The sequence below is a fragment of the Haemaphysalis longicornis genome, unplaced genomic scaffold (genome assembly GCF_048455015.1).
Source record: "Haemaphysalis longicornis isolate Haplotype H1 unplaced genomic scaffold, Haemaphysalis longicornis Haplotype H1 scaffold_1, whole genome shotgun sequence".
NCBI lineage: Eukaryota > Metazoa > Arthropoda > Arachnida > Ixodida > Ixodidae > Haemaphysalis > Haemaphysalis longicornis.
The window spans coordinates 186,652,764-186,673,237 of NW_027526203.1; the positions used below are offsets into that span (position 1 = coordinate 186,652,764).

The following is a 20,474-nucleotide window of genomic DNA, read 5'->3' on the forward strand; positions in this document are numbered from 1 at the left end:
GGACCACAACCACACAGTGTGATAGTTGCCTCGACATGTATATCAAAGCCGTCCAACGCGATGTGCGAAAAGCATACCAAACACAATTTGTTTTCCATCATAACATGACTACCAACGAAATAAAGGCCCTAGAGAAACTCGCAAACTGCCCCGACATAATTATTAAACCTGCCGATAAAGGAGGCGCCATCGTAATCCTTGACAAAACCGACTTATTAAGGAGGCCAATAAGCAACTATCAGTATCGACGTTCTACAAAGCACTACCCAATGATCCCACTCAAGACTATAAGCAAATCGTCAAAGATAAACTAGCTGAGCTTGTTAAAAATAAAACAATAAATAAAACAATGGCTCGTTCCTTGATCCTTTTAATCTCACTAGCCGGTAAATTCTATCTTCTCCCTAAAATACACAAGATGAACAACCTAGAGCGACCGATTGTTTCTCGCATTGGCACTGTAACTGAAAACCTCTCGCGCTATGTGGATAATATAATTCGCGACATTCCGCCCAGCTTTCCCTCCTCCATTAAAGGGACACTGAAGTGAATTTGTCAAGCTCCCGTTTTTGCTTGCACTGCGTAGACTGGCTCAAATTAGCACAATTTTCATTGTTTATCCGGTTGACAAATCGGTAATTATTTTACAAAGCGCGAAAGAAGAAAAACTACCATGCGCGGTTTGCGGCGGCCGCACCAACTAAGGCTGTGACATTGGGAGGAGGGGCGGAGTGATTGGACGATGCCCAAGGTTAGCAATCAAACAAGTTTCGGTTTCGGTTTCGGTTCTGTAAAACATAACCAATGGCATTGTTGGATGGGCATTCTCAATATCTCAGTAATCATCGTACCGCGCTTCTGCCATGTTGTCGGCTGTGAAATGCACAAGATAAGCCTCCCAGGACGGCTTGTAGTCGTAGCATTCACTAGCCGAGACCTACGCAGTGCATGAACGCCCTCCGCGTACCCGCAGACGCCCAAATGTCATGCGCTTTTCCCCCATATTTGGAGCTTGCCTCCCTCATGCCTGTATAGTAAAAAGCGTGTTCGCACCAGGCCAAGGGTCTGTTCATTCTGGCCTGTGCCCACTGCCTGCAAGCAGTCGGTGCTTATGGCAACAGCACGCCAACGAGAACTCGCTAGCGCGCTAGTGCCAGCCTGCGCGCGTTTTGTGAACTAGTTCGTGTAGCCCTGAACGTTGCGGCCCAAAAAAAGGTGAACTCAAAATAGAAAACATCGGCGGAAAACAAAAAATTTAACTTACAAAAAAAGAAAGCACGTACCCGCGGGGATTCGAACTCATGACTTGCAAAACACTTGCGGTGACATACCTAGCGCCCCAGACCACTGAGCCACGCAGCGGAATGCGAAGGCCTTGCTAATATAGGGTATCTATTGCACAACCGGATTACATTTTTAATTAATTTGGCATTTCAAGCAGCTCAGGTGACTATTTGTTGTACTGCGCTCGTGCAGTAAGCGTCGCCTGAGTTTCCACAGTAGCTCACGTCTAGCAATTGCATTTTGTAGACGGAAAAGCGTTCGCAGATGCGTAGTCGTGCTGCTGACCGCTGTGCTTGTTCGCCCAGCGCAAAACAGTGCTTCCAGCGCCCTAGTTTTACGCTCTACGGTAAAAATATCAGTTGATTTTATTTCCTTAGTACCTATATTGACTTCGCTGACTCTTCTCCCGCCTTCAAGAGGCCTTATATTTTCCTACTGGCTTACCAGTCAGCGAAGCGTCGCATGTGCGCTTGTGCAGCGCTTGTGTGAAGCGACCTTGACTTGGAGCTAGATACAGTGTACAAACAAACCAAGTAAAGAAAGGCACATTCTTCCATTCACAAACGTGTCCTGGCTTCGTTTCAACTAAGCGAACGAATTGCAACCAAGCAATTTTTTTTAACCTCCTTGATTGCGATGACCCTTATGAAAATTTCTATGTCCAGTCAAAAGACAGTCTGCGTCCCGAAGGAAACAGACTGCGTGCGTCCTGTGTGTTTCCTCTGTGTTGGAATTTCGCCACCGACTTTCTGCGTACTCCAAGTGTCCCGTGTGTTTCCGTCCTCCATGCGTCCAGTCTATCTCCCAAAGGCAACACAGACATCATACGGCCTTTGTGTGTCCCCTATATGTCTTGAAGGCAACAGACCGCATTCGTCCCTTGTGTGTCCCCTGTATTGAAATTTCGCCACCGACTTTCTGCGTCCTCTAAGAATCCTTTATGTTTCCGTCCTCTACGTATCCCACAAGCTTCCACCTTTTGAGTGCCCTTTGCATGCTGTCAAATAACAGCGCCCCCACAGCCAGCTGCATGTAGAAAATGTCAGCCAGCTCCACAGTCACTGTTTCATGCTTCAGCTGTTTCTGTAAGAGCAAGCTGACGAAAATCACATGAATCACACGACTCTTGCAAACCTGACTATTTTATTCAGGTTGGATCCATACGTGCTGCTGCCGCCTGTCACACCAGGTGTCGCCTCATCTTTACCCCTCACAGGACGGGATAGCCACTGCCACGCTTGAACCTGAAATGACAAACGCATTGATCGCATATGAAGGGGTTTAAACAAACACGTCTCAAACATTTGCTGGTTATGCTTATAAATATAAAGGAGTGTTCCCATACAAAACTGAACCAAGTGTCCTGAAAGAGAAGGTATAACTTCTAGGTTGCAAAATTAGCCACAAAATTTAGACCACATAAATTAACTAATGAGCTTACGAACATCAAATATGACATACTGTTACATAGGCAACACAACCCAGAACTAAGTACTGTTTAGATTCATGGCCTCCTCATGACGGGCATTTATACAGCCTCGCAAGAACATTTGAGATGAGATTATTGCAGCAGCACTGTGGGAACAAAGCAATATGGGGGGGGGGAGGGGGGCAGGGAAGGCAACATAAAATTGCATGAACATGCTAAGACAGGCATTGATCAGTCGTCATCATGAGTAGTTGCTTGTGTCTACGCGTTCTTTGGAACCTATAAAGGCATTTCGTTTACGAGACAGCACTTGCATTGTCTAGTTTGTTTGTCTGTGCTTGCTTACAAAAAGCAAAATGTACATCACCATGAACTGACCAACCTCTAGGTTGGCTCCTCACTTTTTATATTTCCTTGTGTCAATGGGTAGCAGACACGGGAACAGAAATAAAAAACAACCCTAGAAAAACGTGGTGGATAGCACACTTGCACCCATCATTGCATGCGTGCCACGTGGTCACTCATCCCAACAGATGTACAGTGCACGGAGTGACCCCCAAGCAGCGAAAGCTGGGCGTGGTCGCTCTGTACTTTGTGAAAATACAAGCTACTAGAAAGATTTGACAGATAGCACAAACAGTGCAGGTGCGCCAACTTTGCACCATGGCATGAATTTTTCAACGCACAACAGAAAACACACCGGTATGTCAGTGACACCATGGAGGAGAAATTCGAAGACAAACCAGGACATCAGTGACAGTGAAAGGGTTAAAGCGGTCGAATACAGCAAATTTAATTTCAGGGTTTATGCTTACCAGCAATGAGGAAAGCTACCGCAGTAACTTGAGCTGACTACTCTGTAACGTGCACTCAAATGCTAAAAACACACGCATTTTTGCATATGTTTGCACACAGAGCATTCATACTGTTCGGAAATAATGCAGGTTTTTCCTACTATAAACATCATAATATTGCCCCCAACCACGCCATTTGATTTGTTTACACAATATTTTGTTACAAGCACCTGGCCACACCCTGCAATCTTATCCTTTTTTAAGGGAACCGTCTTTTTCCCCTTTTTCCTTTGTATGCTGCACCAGCAGTCCTGTTTGATATGGAAAGGGTGTTGCTTTGCGATCCCTATCCTAGCTTTTCCTGTTTTTTATTGAAAATGTTCTCGATCTAAATGAATGAGTGCAAAAGAAACCCTGCAGCATTCAATTCGCCAACGCTTCGCCAACGATTAATTTTGACCACCTCGGGATCTTTATCGTGCGCCAAAATCTCGTACACACAGGCGTTTTTGCTTTTCGCCTCCATCAGAAAAGCAGCCGCCGCGGCCGGGAATCGAACCCGCGACCTTGTGCTCAGCAGCGCAACGCCTTAGCCACTGAGCCACCGCGGCGGGTACCCTTCTACAATTAGGACCATCATTATATTTGCTAGAGTAAATAGCTGTTCGGGGGGGGGGGCTACGATGGCCAGTGAGACTCATTACACTACATGAAACACAGTGGCAAAAAGGCACGCAATACACCCTTTTCACTGCTAGGCACAAGTTGCATCTAGGGCATTGAAGTGAATTCACCTAAATTCTATTTCTGGGTGCATGGAATTGTTTCACTCATGTAATGTAATCCATAATATGACTTTTGAGTAGAAGTCTAAAGATCTAGTTCATCTGTAATAGGCGGTAGAAGAAAAATCCCCACACACTGTCTGTGGGCACCACGCAACTACCACAGTGAACAAGGGTGACAAAGTCGTTATTAATTAATTCATGGAGCAAGGACGCAGCCCCGATGCGACAAAAAAAATAAGAAAGGTACCAGGAAGTTTCTCACCCTCATCGGTTCCTTATTTTTTGCCCCATCTCTGCAATGTTCTTATGTCTTAATACCACTAAGGTACCACGAGAATGCCACAATGGTTTTCTATGTTTTCATGTTCTCTCAGCCTTCAAAATCGAGATTTTCATGCATTTCACAGCCGTAATGAACTCCACTTACAGGTCCTGCAGGATAGATAGAAACAGGAGGCAGCCAATTCTTCTGGTAGCTCACAACGTACATCCTCCATGTCAAACACCTGGCCCTGTAAAAAATGGAAGTTCAAGTAGTAAACAAGCCGTAAATATGTGGTATAATGCCGTGAAATACTCGCTCTGACAGGACATGACAGAATTTCTTTTTTGTAGGTGCAAAAAAGGCACCTTCAGTTCTTTCAAGCTAAAAAATAAGTACAGTGCTCACTGATTAAAACGCAACACTGCGAGCGCGTGGCCGCCAATACATGCAGCGCCGTCCATGGACGCCGCTGTCGCTGCGGGGAACCACTGCCCCGCTTATTGGCAACCGGAAGCAGCAAGCTTATGGTCAAAACACTCTCATCCTCGTGGTATACCACAATGCAACACCTAGCTTCCACGGGCGTCCACTGGCGGCGCTGCATGTAGTGCAGGCAATGCGCTTGCAGTGTCGCGTTTCAATCCGTGAGCACTGTACATACATGACAATCCTTACAAGGCTTTCAGCCATACTTTAAAGGAACAGAAGCATCCTTACACTGAATTAATGTTAAACTAAGCCTATTAAATATCCCTAGGTGGTAGAAATCTGTGGCCCCAGATTTCCACTGTGCAAGCATATTCTGTGGTCCAGAGGGTGCGAAACGTGGTTACGGCTTTTAAAGGAGCCATGAAGAGAAAACACAAGTTTGGTTCATTCAAAGGATTCCGTTGCTAGAATCATGCTGACACCATTTTTAACATAAACTCCACTCAAATAAGCTACAAATTAGGAACAAAGGAAATGGCCATGCGACCCACTAGCTCATTTCCCGCAACAGAACCTATGTCATACTAGCCAGCTCTGCAGTTAGCGGAGGGCGGCAGCAGCAAATGCGAATTAGGCAGAGGCTATAAGCTTGCCGAATGAACTATTTGTGCTTAAATTTAGGGCACATTCTTTTTACAGTAGTAAGAATGGTGGGACCAACAGTAAAGGTTAGAAAAGCACACGTAAGCATATAAGTACCGATGCGTACTGTTGTTGGTACTGTGCGCACTATGCTTGGTTTAGCTGCACAGGACTGCGGGGCTTTGGGGTTGTCTCGGACAACAATGGCCGATTGACACAAGCAACGGTGTCTGACGTGACCATATTTGTGGAGCGAGCACTATGTTTCACGAAACGATTATTTTCTCGCTGAACAAAAACAAGCCACGTTTAAATACGGTAAAAACAAAACAAAAGCAGAAAGGGGCTTGCCATGGTATGGTGGCACCATCTAGGTTAACTAACGGTAAAGAAGGTTTCCCAATCGGCTGCAGAGCGGTCGGTTGTTGTGATGTCATTGCAGACCCTGAAAATGCACGATTTAGCGGGAAAACCAAAATTTTAGCTTCAATTAATGAATTTCTCAGTGAATAAAGCATCGTTTGCATTTGGACAAGTGCTGGGGGCACCATACCACACGAAATCTTTCGAATAACACAAACTTGTATTTTGTCTTCATGGCGCCATTAAAATTCTCTCTGAGGCACATGGTGAACGTCTCAGCGTGCCAATACCTCCAAGGGGTAGGCAAGTTGAAATGCTGACGAAACGAAAAAACAGGATGGCGAAGGAGCACGGTGGCAAGCCCACGCCCTGTTTAATCTTTTTCGCACCGTGATTGTATCCCCATCACATGCATATTTGTAAGAATCAACACGTTTAACCCATGCTCAACATGTTACGGTCAACACAATTTATGCAAGCCAGCTACAAATAATGTCACACCACACAAGAATTTCTGTCTGATCATGACGATGCTGGATGAGCTTAGGAAGGTGGAAAAATTTCTTGCATTAAAACACTGAAAGCTGCATTGTGACTGCACCAGCAATGCAGGCTGGAACAGCATGTTTTCAAGCTGCGACGTCTAAACAATTATCTGGTCAACTGTTCACTGCCTAAAGACCTTGTGCATGTGGTACTACTTATAAAGTTGCTAGCAATGCTAAAATGTTGAAAATTCAACGTATATGCAACTCTTACGTATTATAACTACAAATGTAATGCAGCCTCCTTGCATTTCTTTACCCGTAAACGAAAACTACCCGTTAGAACAATGCAAAGCTGCCTAGTCCTGTAAAAAAATATACCGTGGGTCAACTGCCTCCTAAAAAAAAAAAAATCGGGGAGTGGGCGTTTTGTTGTACAACCATTAACGCAGTTTTCTTTTTTTTTTTCATGCAACAAGCTTTAGCGTCGAATCCACCCAAGCCAAGCGGCGGCCGCTGGGCCGTCAGCATATTTTCGTTGCCGGCAATGGCAAGGGGGTCGATCACTCACACAGCATACTGGCCGCCGCTCCTGGAAGCTCATTATGACCGCGCCGACGCAGCCGGTAATTTACAATAAAAGAAGCGCGGCGAGCCGAACACCAAGGAATATACTCAACACGTTTAACAAAACAGCACTGCGGCAACGCGTAATAAAATTTTAACATGCACCACGATAAACAATCACTTACGGCAGAACACGCAGCATTTTTCACACGTCGCGTCGACAGACTGGAACTTGCAGTAGAGACTCTTGATTCACGTAGGCACGCACAACTTGTCAGGTATTTTGTCAAATGGCGACCTCGATGTGCGTTTGCTACAGCAGCGCAGTACGGCGACGACACAGACGCTTTGCCAGCACTCACGATGTTTCAGGTGGCACAAGAGCACTAACACGTAATATTACGGCAGGAGGAGCACGTAGTAATTCACGTAACACCAGCAAATCGAAAACAAACCACCAAAACCACGCACATCGAACCAACCACGTCTTTCTTGCGCACCTATAACAATGACTGCATATATGCTAGCCTAGACTAGACTTATTACTACAGTTGGCTATCTAGCAGTCATAGAGTTTTAGCAGTTACTTTCTTCCTTCATCATCACCCCTGAAGCAAACTAGGCAGACGCCATTATAGTATTTTGTTAAAGTTGATAATAGCAAACATATATATAATGGCAGTATATTTTCTTGATGCGAGCAACGTCTTTTGTTGTCGTAAGTTGTTGCTACTCAAAAGCGAATAAAAATGGATTAACAAACGAAGTTATTATCATCGTCATCTACATCTAGATTGACTGTTTTGTGTTTTGTTCAGCGTCCAAGCATTCACCATTCACTGTTTGTGGGCTTTTCACAAACAGAACGGCCGGATAAAAAAATTATTCCCCGCAGACATACGCAAACACACGCGCACACGCACACACACACACACACACACACACACACACACACACACACACACACACACACACACACACACACACACATGCGCGAGCGCGCGCACACACACACACACACGCGTGCGCACGCACACGCACGCACGCACACAAAAGCACCGTGCGTCAAATCCACGCAGGCAAACAATTCACTCAAATGGAGGCTTAGCAAGACTATGTGAGCTCAAGTATTTATACCTAGGTTTACGTCCTCATCGTGAATTGTTTTGGTGGCTTAGAGGTTAAGTACTCGCCTACTGAATCAAAAGGCGGAGGTTCGAAACCCGCTCAGTGACCTTTTTTTTTTTTTTTTGTTTAACCGTGCTTTAATTAAAGTTTTTCTGCCTTGGGTAATATTTTGACATTCTTGTTGCTCTTGTTGCTCTCGTCTGGCTGTGTCCCTTTTTTTTCTGTCGCAATATATTTCTACCGCAAGCTCTGCCCCAAAAAACAGTACACCGCTTCAGCATTTAGTTGCAAGGATAAGCCATTTTACAACGACCCTGAAGGAAAACACAGACTAGGACAATCGGAAGCCACTTTTTAGGTTGTTTTTGTTTTCATTGCTTTGTTTTCTATTCGGCTTTTTGTTTTCTTTTTACTTTTTCTGGTCTGTATATTCTTCTCCCTCCCACTTTTTTTTCGTAATGGGAGGGACGAGGCACTTCGAACAGCCTCGTTCAATATGTATCCTTCTTACGCCACTGTTTCATACAAACGTACCAGTTGGTAATATTAATTCTGCGAATTTATCAGACCTCACTAGCACGAAATAACGTATACAGTGCTGCAGAATTTCCACAAACCATCGGCATTGTTTCTTACCATCTCTAGCCAAGCCAAAAAACTTAACCTTTCGAGTATAATTAAGGCTTACATGCTCGACTTTATGTTTACTTGAGGAAGCACAATCTTCAGAAAAAGAATGTAAGGCAACAAATCGTTATCCTTCCTCCCAGTGTCCTAGAGGCAACACAAAAGACATAAGTCAGTCTTTTGACTTCATTTTGCCTTCAGTACATACATAAGCAACAGCATTACGGCACACAGAAGAATTAAGACAGCAAATTCAAGTTCTATCTTACAGCCTTTGTCCTAGAGGCAACACAGGGGAAACAGGCCAAAGTCTCTTGACTTCATTTTGCCTTGAGTACACACATGGGCAATAGCATTGCGGAACTCAGAAAGAGAAGAAAGCAAGTCATTTTTAAAGTTTTATACCTCTCATCCGAAATAAAATCTTCGTATAGAAATTTAAACTTTGTCTTTACCATAGTACATAGAAAGGTAAAACATCATGGCTGTTTATCCGGCAGTCTATAAAAAGTACACAGCCTGCTTATGTCCTAGAGGTAACACAAAGGAAAAGTCAAAAGAAAGGCCACACAGTCAACATGCAGGAGACACAAAGTAAACAGAAAGGAAAAGTTCATTTTCATAAGGGGACCCGCCGGCGGCCGGCGGACGAAACGCTGGGCCGACTGACTCTGTCTGAAGGCCGGGGAGCCGTGCAGTAGCGCAGCCAATTGCCAGCTCATCCCCTCCTGACGTCACACGAAAACGCCATAGAAAATGGGCGAGCGTAAAGAGAGGAGGACAGCATTTTCGAATTAGTTTTTCTACTAAATAAAATCGCGTAAACGCGCCTAGAGTGGTCGAAACATGGCCTGGGGACTCCGGACTACAATTTGCGTTGGTAATCCCGCAATGTTTACATATCTCTTCAGTGTCCCTTTAAGGATACCAATGATTTTCTCTCAGACATCTCAAAAATTGGAATTCCTGATAACTGCCTCCTAGTCACCCTCGATGTTGCGTCACTGTATAATAACGTCCCCCATGAAGACGGCATCACCGCTGTATCGCTTGCGTATGAGCAGTCATCGTGCGACAAACCTGCCAATTCTTCTGTCGAAACTTTCCTTAGTCTTATTCTTGAACTTAACAATTTTGAGTTTGACGGAGTTCATTACGTGCAAGTCAGCGGAACGTCAATGGGAACTCGAATCGGGCCTAACTACGCCAATATCTTTATGGCTCACGTCGAATCCAACTTCCTTGACGCTGAAAATTTCAAGCCACTGCACTAAAAAGGTAGATTGACGACCTATTCATGATCTGGCAGCAAGGTGACGGGGAGCTCCTCCCCTTCATTGAGCCATTAAATCTAGCCCATCCAAGTATTTCCCTTGCTCATTCGTATTCGGAACACAGTGTAAACTTCCTGGACGTCGCCGTTACTACCTCCCAAGGTCGGCTTCAAACTAAACTGTATAGAAAACCGACAGACACGCGGCTGTATTTGCACTTCTATAGTAGCCATGTCAGACACTGCAAGACACCAATACCGTACAGTCAAGCCCACCGTTATAGGAGAATTTGCACAAACCAAGCCGACTTTGACTCAAACTGTCCAGAACTTAAGACCGCCCTCCAGAATAAAAAATACCCGGCACAAGTTATCGACGACGCTATTGTGCGAGCCAACCAATTAGACTGTAACGAAACCTATAAGAAAAAAGCCCCGAATGTGAACCCGTAAACAAACTTAGTTTTAACCCACTCAGCCTCCGCTTCAAGAGTGTCAACCGTACTAAGAAAAGATCACAATATCGTAATTCAAAGTGAACGCTTAAAAAGCGTATTCCCCGAACCACCACGCTTTGTCTACCAGCGTAATAAGAATTTAGGCGACTTTCTTACTAACTCTCGTATCAACTGACCGGAAACTACTTGTTGCGTGCCCTGTAATAAACGTCGATGTAAAGTACAGTCAAACCCGGTTATAGCGAACTGCAATATGCGCCACGGTTAGTTCGATATATCCAATATTTCGAAATAGCCGAACCCGCCTATAACGAATTTTTTGTTACGAGTTCGCAATACGCGGGAACCCCCCCCCCCCCCACACACACACACAGCTTCACGCCCTCTCGTCCTGCCATCCCCGCATGCAGAAACGAACATAATAAAGTATACCATTGCCATACACAAAACTATCTATTCATTGCAAGCAATAAAGCCACTTTCCGCTGTAACTACCTACTTTCCCAAAAAGCGGTGATTCTTGTTTTCAATGTCATTTTGGCGGCGTCAACTAGCACAGCATTCTCTCAATAAGACATAAATTGCATCAGTTGCAGTCGGCGTCCTTCAATATCCAAGCAATATTGGTGGAGTACATTGACTGCCGAAAGCGCTTCATTAATTTAAGCATCTGACGGCTTTGACTCGCGACATCCTCCACCTCTTCGGTGCGAATTCCAGTAGCACCAGTACGCCGACGCCGACAACGGCTTCCGAGGGGCTCACAGTGAAGGCAACGTCGTCGTAGACACTCAGGCAATCCTTGAAGGGCACTCCTGTCAGTACAACATTGGCAACGTTGGCGAGCTCTTCTCACAGTTCATTGATGCTTCCATCTTGGTCCGGACTGGCTGACTGGGAGGGTTTAATCATGAGAGAGGCGCGTGGGAAGCAGTTACGGAAAGTGCCGGGAGTCACATCGCTCCATGGGAGGCTCAACATCTCAATCGCCGCTCCGAGACCATGCCTTTTGGCGGCAATTCTAGGCGCGCCGAGTTCGATATATCAGATGTGAACTTCGTTATAAGGAATATGTTTCGCATGTGTTTTTGTAAATTAGATTTTTTTGTTCGATATATAGCATAATTCGCTCTATCCGGGTTCGTTATAATCGGGTTTGACTGTATGCCCACACATGACCACTACACAGCGTGCCACCAGCATGGCTTCAGACTACTACGTAAATATGAAGGGTAACTTTAACTGTGACTCCGCTAATATCGTATACCTTCTAGAGTGCACTGTTTGTAGGCAGCAATATATCGGCCAAACTGAACGCCCTTCCAAATACGGTTCAATAATCAACGCTCTCACGCAAAAAGTTCCCCTTATTTGCCCCTGCGAGACATGTGAACGGTCCCGGTCATGCATTTCAACATCTTGAAGGAACAATTTTAGAACCCGCTTTCAAAACCCGCCACGACCGCGAGGTTTTTGAATATTATCTCATTTAAAAGTTTGGGCAGCGCGCTTGGTATTAATGAAAGTTACGGAAAACTAACGTGCTTATCCCTCGATTAAAATTGGCGCCCTCATAATTTTTATCACATTGTTCATTAATCCTACCCTTGAGTTTCCCATCAGAATTCTCAGAAACTCTACAAAAACAGCACCTTTATTAGCCTAATGGGACTCAACCATGCGATTTGTCCTTGGGAAGGAGGCCGCGTTCCCCACAACACTTAGAAACGTTTAACACTTTGTGATCTATGGACCCTACTTATTTCCTGTTCAGTTGCTAGCTCACTGTGCAATGCTCTTTTGTGCACTGTATCGATTCTTTCCATCCGCGGGGGACACACCCAAAACACAATCTTCGTTCACGCCTGTATGGATCCGTCCGTACCAGTCTCCCCACCCACTGAATACCTTATTGTATACTTTTCCCTTACTTTTGAAACCGCGATTGTCCAGTTTTCCGCACTGTCTGAACTTGCAGCCTATGCCAGGTACGCTGCCCCGTCGTGGTGCAACCTTGACAGCTGCCTTGTTTATACGACCCCTTTTTCTCTCTCTCTCCCTCTCTCCTTTTTTTTTGTTGTTGTAACATAGGCATAGCCTGACTGCATGCATACTCTCCGTTTCTGAAACATCTCCCGCTCCTTCTTACAGTTTTGTGCAAATCTTTATTAGAAATGTGGTCCGAATGTTTGTGGCAGCAAAATCATGTAACTGTACTCTGATGAAGGCAAGTCCCGTTGCCGCTACGTAAGCAAACCTTCTGTGTTTGTTATGTTTCTTGCTGTGTATCCTACTCTTTACTTAAACTATATATATATATAAACACACACACATATATATATATATATATATATATATATATATATATATCTATATATATATATATATATATATATATATATATATATATATATATATATATATATGTAAGGTTAGTAGAGACAGGGACAAACGAAAAAGACGTAGAAAATAAAAATAAGTTTACTGACGTTTCAGGGAGAGGACTCCCTGTCCTCTCCCTGAAACGTCAGTAAACTTATTTTTATTTTCTACGTCTTTCTCGTTTGTCTCTGTCTCTACTAACCTTATTTGTTTCGCGCTCTGTGTGAGTTTTTATCTTTTTCAGACTATATATATATATATATATATATATATATACAGAAACATAGGTCGGCAGTCTACAACGCCAAAGGAGGCATAGGGGTGTGGTTAGGCTCTATTTTTTACTACGGTTAATGAAGTTGATTTTTTTTAAATATAAGGAAGAAAGAAAGAAAGAAAAACACGCGCCCAGAGTGGGGACCGAAAGGCGTGGGTTCGGTCCCCACTCTGGGCGCGTGTTTTTCTTTCTTTCTTTCTTCCTTATATTTAAAAAAAAAATCTGAACTTCATTAACCGTAGTAAAAAATAGAGCCTAACCACACCCCTATGCCTCCTTTGGCGTTGTAGACTGCCGACCTATGTTTCTGTATTTCCTCAACGAGCCCCTCATTTCCTTACTATATATATATATATATATATATATATATATATATATATATATATATATATGTATATATATATATATATATATATATATATATACATACTCTGGGCGCGTGTTTTTCTTTCTTTCTTTCTTCCTTATATTAAAAAAAAATCTTAACTTCATTAACCATCGTAAAAAATAGAGCCTAACCACACCCCTATGCCTCGTTTGGCGTTGTAGACTGCCGACCTAAGTTTCTATATATATGTATATATATATATATATATATATATATGTAGCGAATCAGAATAGGAAATGAGGGGCTCGTTGAAAATAACACAGAAATAAGGGTTGGCAGTCGAGAAAACCTCGGAAAGCAAAGGGGAGGATGTGGTAGATCATTGAAACAGGTTAAGAATTTGGAAAGAAAGAAAGAAAGTGAAGAAAAAATGCCCGCCAGGTGGGATCCGAACCCACGACCTCCAGAATACCGGTCTGGTGCGATAACCACTACGCTACCGGCGGGGCGATTTTCCCATTCACTTTCTGGGGTATTTATGTTAGGTATGTTTGTTTCCTGTGCTTGGGGGTGGTAGCTGTGTTATTTTCAACGAGCCCCTCATTTCCTATTCTGATTCGCTACATGCATAGCGAGGGCCTCTGTTCTGGCAGTCTTGTTGCCAAAGGGAGCTTAAGAGGGTTCAAAGCTGGTCGACCACTCTGGACATGTCGTAGACACTCGAGTCACGACCCGGGGGTTAAAAAGAAGGTCCCCTTCACGCCGATTAGTCCGAATGGCGCTGGCTACCACCCCCAAGCACAGGAAACAAACATACCTAACATAAATACCCCAGAAAGTGAATGGGAAAATCGCCCCGCCGGTAGCGTAGTGGTTATCGCACCAGACCGGTATTCTGGAGGTCGTGGGTTCGGATCCCACCTGGCGGGCATTTTTTCTTCACTTTCTTTCTTTCTTTCCAAATTCTTAATCTGTTCCAATGATCTACCACATCCTCCCCTTTGCTTTCCGAGGTTTTCTCGACTGCCAACCCTTATTTCTGTGTTATATATATATATATATATATATATATATATATATATATATATATATATATATATATATATATATATATATATATATATATATATATATATACAGTAAAAATGGTTCTGTAGTAAAGAGGACACCATTTATGGTATGCTGCTTTTATTATCAAATTCCTCGCAAATCAATTGGCGAGCATTAAAACTAGCTTCAACTATTCCCCCATTTTAAAACAAAAACGAAATCACGGAGTGTGAGTAGGCATTTGTAAAATGATCGGTTGTATTCTATCGCCAATGGGAGCCTCTATTCGGTCACTTACCCTCCGACGCTTCGTGTCATGGCATTAATTAGACCTTGTTAACTTTGTCGCGGTCCACGCCCTGGACAAACACCCAGCGTTTGCACTCCACCGGGTCGCAAGCCCCGTCTGTCATGGAGCGCAACAATATTAGGGTACAGGGACAGGCTCATCGGCACGCCTTCGCTTTTTCTCGTGACTATGTTATGTATCAGAAAAACTTGGCTAAACAGCTGTGTAGGAAGATTGTCATAGTCACAGAAACTAGGCAGCTTGCCTTATGCCTTGAACCGGATCATTTTTCTTTTCTTGACAAATTCCAGAACCTCATGGGAAATAGACTTAGGTTCCATACACGCTCACAGGCCTTACAATTACTGCAGCGTACAGGGTATGTATGCTGTCGGTGAAGTGTAAAGGGGATTTCAGAAAACCTACATATTAAGAAGATCGAAGGTACCCTGGGTCAATATTTCTTGGTGACTCGAGGAACATCAAGCCAAATCTTTGTAGCTTATTGGACGTACCTGTGTTTGATTTTCGAGCTGGCAGTAGCTTTCGCATGTTTGTAAAGATAGTAAGCGCCCAATATAGTTCCTGGAAGTGCGTGCGACAAGAACTTTAATTTAAAGAAAAACCTAAATTCTATGGTTTCCATCGAGCATTGGGGAAAGCGCAAGAAATTTAGAGGGAATCACCTAGGCCCAGCTGACCAAAAGATGGAAAGCAAAGAGTTGTAGGTATATCCCCTAGTGGTATCTATCTCCGGGGGGGGGGGGGGGGGGGTAAGGGGGGGGGGGTGTCTTGTGAACAACCCTTTCTCAACATTCGGTGGTGGGATTGTGGGATTGTTGGATTGCTTCAACTATCATTTGTCTAGGCTGAGACCAGGCTCAAAAACGGTACTGTGTGGCGGCGGTACAGTCCTACAAAAAGTGATTTTGAGTAGTCTATTTAGAGCGCTCCGTGGTGTCTCTGTGCCCTTGTCCTCATCCGCATGCGCTATGAATTTTTCTGCAATCAACACCAACTCATCCAAGAACCCGTACTTGAGTAGTCCGGACTTCGGCAGACCAATGTCGGCAAATGGGATCGTTTTCTGCCCAGTTGTGTATGCTACGTCGCGTGGGTGTGACGGCTGCCCCGGTATTGATGACTACTTTTCCACAGGGGCAAATTAGTCTTCTTAGGGGGGGCAAGTTCTTGTGACAGAAGAGCTTGCAGCTCTGAAGCTTCGGGGGTTGAAGGTTCGTTGCCATTTTGTCAGGATCACGTTCTTGTGATGTGTCAAGCGATAACGTTGTCGACTGGCTCCATTCAAGAAAAGCTGCCGACATGTTGTGGCGTTTCTCCTGCATGGCAGTTTATTCACCCTAATTGACCTGAGAGAGGGAAAAAAATAAAAAGAAATTTTAACAGCCAAGCTGCTTAGCAAATCGTTAGAGTTTCGTGTGCGCAGTTAAAAATGCCATGAAAATTCCAAGCGATCCTGTGTTCGTGACTCATGGCGACCGCCCAGCATCCCCGGCGCACTTTTATCAAGCCAAGAATACTCACTCAGGGAGATTGGCCAGGATTGCGGCGATCGCCCGGCAGTTTAAAAAGTCAAAAAATGTTCAGCGCTCGTGTGCGCGTGCATAGCGGCGGCAACCCAGCGTCCCCCGGAGACGTTTGTCAAGCCAAGCACACCCACGTAGGGAGATTGGCCAAAATTGGCAATAAAAGAAAACTCCAGAGTTCGCCGTAATCGTGGCAATACTTACTCGGAACGAGAAAGACACGTCATAGCGTTCGCCCATCCGAGGTGATGTACAATGATTATCACTTCCAAAAAATGAAAGACGCTCACACTTATACAACAACAATGGAGTCACGCTCGTTTCGGCAACGACGATGAAGCAAATTGGTAGCGATCGTAAACTTAAACCATCGTGATTGTCGTGAAGGTTGCGTACAGCTTCGTTATCTTCAAGTCTTAGGCGTTTCAGGGAGTTTCCTTACTTATTTTTGTGCAGTTTTCCGAAACTGGGAGCGATGAAAGTCAGGCAAAATATTTAGAGAATTATCAAGGTGACAAGCTGAGCAAAGTTTCGGGATTGAAACTCGAAATTGGTAACAAAGTCACAGTGCGTCCCAAAGTTGCAAACCAATTGTCTTTCTTAGGGTACGCGTTGGCTCCAGTGAACGGCGATGACACATTTAAAGCTAATCAAAATGGGAAATTACCGGTTCGCAGATGAAACACAAGGAAAGCCAGCCTTCAAGAATGCCAAGGAAGGAAAAGGGGAAAATGTGGTCCGTCGTTTATTCTTCTTGAAACATATATAGATTTTGAAATGTTTGAAAGATACAATATAAGTGGAGAAAAACGGGCTCCCCGGATGGGAAACGAATCCCGACCTTCGCAATACCGGTGTGACGACATACCAAATAGGCTACCTGGGAGGCTGTGCTTCCCTACACTTTCTTCGGTCTTATATGCAACTACCATGTTTCCCTACACTCGGGGGTGGTAGTATTTATTGATTGAAGTTGAAAAGCATAAATTGGACTCTACTTTAGCAGCCAGCCGTTTTCTGGCTGCTACAGTAGGAAACAATGTCGTACAATTTTAATTCGAGACAAGCAGCAATGCTTACCAGTTTTTCAGTCCACTAACAGGCGTCATAAGCATGACCACCCGGTTTCAGCCTTGCTTTTCCATCCGTACACGTAAAAACAGAACATGCCTTGAATGACTTCTACCTATAGCGTGTGCCTCAAAGCGAAGTGCTTAAGTTGACGCTTGGCTCCATCGTTGTCAATACTATGTTGCGGCCCATATGTTTAATGCATAGTTCTTATACAACTTAGCGTCGTCCTTCGCAGGATCTTTTTTATTCAACTGAATAAGCTATGTCATACAAATTGCAACTTCGTTCCTTCAGTCAAGCCATAAAAGTGGCTTTCTTTACCTTTAGTCTTCAGCAGCAATGAACCATTTTGTGAATACTCAGATCCGCCATAGAATGCTTTCTTGCATACAGAATACGTCGTTGAGAAATGCTTTAGTTGCTCTGCCGGCGTTACGCCACAGTGGTAAACGGTAAAAGAAAACAATAGTGCTGGAAGGGGTCTACTAATACTTATCCCGAGAAAGATTTACGTGTCCAAACTGGATGTATCAGCTATAAAAAGGAGCTTTCTTTAAAGACGGAACCACGTCTGGCTCCATCCCGAACACAACCGCGCTCTTCGGCACGGGGTACTGAAGTTTCCGTTGTCATAGAGGCTGCCAGAACGACTTCGGTCGTTTTCACCGACCCAGCCTCACGCCCATATTTTTCGCCTTATCTAGACTGCGAATCCTTAATATAACAAACATCCTGCGACAACCAAAAATAGGTGCGCAAGTGGCACCAAAGTTTCGTGCTTGCAAAGGTGCCAAGTGCTGTTCATGGCTGAACGTTTGAACCAGGTATCGTACTCTTTCAATACTCTCATTAAAGTGCGGTGCTGTCACTCGCACCAATGCAGAGAACAAACATTTTTCTGTAGAATCCGGAATACCACCTAACTGGACTTATTTTACAGTGAATATTGTCTTAAACTAAGGGAAGTCATTTGGACCAGCCCCACAAAAAACACCCTCATCTTTTTTTTTCTATCTTTCCCGTGTTCTTTTGCGTTTATGTCTGATATGCAGCCTCAATGGCCTTTTTTCCCTTTCTTTCCTCAATAGCGGAGTCCTTTAGTCGGATATATGTCCTTTCATTGGTATTGCTTTCTCTTTTTCGCACACAAAATTCAGAACATTGTAGGGTTATTGTTGCGCCGTTCGCAACGTTTGTGCCGTAAACTCAGAAATAAAGAAAAAAAGCAATATATGTGTGTAGAGAAGGTTACTAGTGCTTATTATAAGAAAAGTATTTATGGGTTATGGATGCAGGCGTCAACAGGAGAACACTAACAGTTCGCAAAAGAGAACGGAAAAATATTAGCTTGAACAAAGCAGGCGTATTCTTACGCCTTCGCTAACACAGTTGCTGATGTTGCGGTACAACAAGGTACGTGTTTATGGATAGTATTTTTAATCTTTTAAGCGGGGAAAGCTCATCGGGACAGCTAAGTATTGTGAAGCAGTAGGAAAATCAAATCCATGAATTAAGGGCTAGAGGTAATAGCAAAACTCGAGTAAACACCTAAACACTAGACATTCTAAATTTGCTCGATACAAAATGTACAGTGGTGAACTTACGAAACATTCATTACTAACATGCATACAGCTTGAATTTGTTGCTACTCTGGAAAGCCATCATTGCTAGAGCTCCAAGGCTATTTCGGCGTGCCACATATCTAATACAACTGGGCAATAAAGCACCCAGAAAAAAGGGGATGCCTCTAGAGGAGACCATGGTGGCCGTGCCGCCTGTCCACCCTTGAGTGCAACGCAAACATATTAGCTCATTTTGCAGACGTCGTTTTCCACTCCGCTTATCTTTCCCCCTAAGCATCGTAAACCTCTTTTGACAAGGCAGTCATATATTATACCCCTAAGGCTGCTCAGAGTGCTCAGGCTGCCATGCCCCTCGAAATCCCTCCGGAAGCAGTCTGCTCTCTAGATGGACGCGCCAGTGTTGCGGCAGCCTCGCGCTCACAAAAGGCCAAGTGTCGTTCGAGCACGTGCGGTTCCGCTTAGAAAAAAACGCTCCTTGAGGCTTGGTTCAACCAACCGAATGAATATTCTGTTTTGCCCCTTGTATTGCAGAAGACCGGGAGAAATCGTCTTGTTTTGTAAGGGACGAGAGCCACTTACTCTTCAAGAAGCAAACAACACAGACGTAATTAGTAGCCTGTAAGCTCGCGAACTATTTTGCCCAAAAAGAAACCTTTGCATGCAACGTATTTGGCCAGATGTTCCGAAATGCCTGCCTAATTACTTTCCTTGCGGATCGGCGGGGCTCAAACAAGAAGAAAAAAAACGTGAATACATATTCTTAGTACTCTCCACGCAACATTGTATATACGCAAACACACCTTGTTTACGGGTGCCTCCCGGTTCCGACCATTCCGTTGTACAAAAGCGACGAAATTGCAAAAGAAACAATTGATTAGCGTTATCTGGAGGCCTTTTGTGTACGAAAAGCGGTAAACATATACGAACCTTCCCAATAAACTTCGTAAAACTGTAACTACAAACAAAAGGAGATGCTCGATATTCAATTTCGAGGCACAGACATGCTCCCAGGTTGCTTTTTTTTCTAAATCAGGAATAGAACGAAATCAATAGCGCATCCAGTATTTAGAATATGGGGTCACAAAGAATCTCAAACAAATAACTGCTCCACTTTCTTCATATACCCTATAAACGTGTCCAAAAACATTTTGTCGCTTTCTCGGTATGAGCACTGTTTACCCGTTTGAAAAAAGGCCCTCAGACTATTTCGTGGCTATTGGCAGGCTCTATTTCAGTTGCAGCAACAAACGCACTCAGCGCACTTTAAAAAATCGCAACAAAACACTGCCTCGGGTATCCCATTATAAATCTAGTGACCACGAGCAAAAGCAAAGGATACGCACACATCGTTTCATGAACACTTTACTTTGCTTAAGATTTCGCAGCCTTCTGTCTAGAAATATCTACTGGGT

General features: G+C 44.0%; 1 long non-coding RNA gene across 1 annotated transcript; it reads right to left on the reverse strand.

Annotated features, from left to right (window-relative positions):
* Positions 1–1,959: 1,959 nt before the first annotated feature.
* LOC144167600 (uncharacterized) lies at positions 1,960–7,967 on the reverse strand. The gene is made up of 3 exons (XR_013322053.1): positions 7,232–7,967; positions 4,723–4,807; positions 1,960–2,528 (listed from the first exon to the last, which is right to left on the reverse strand). It is a non-coding gene; the product is annotated as an uncharacterized LOC144167600 (long non-coding RNA).
* Between the last annotated feature and the right edge of the window lie 12,507 nt (positions 7,968–20,474).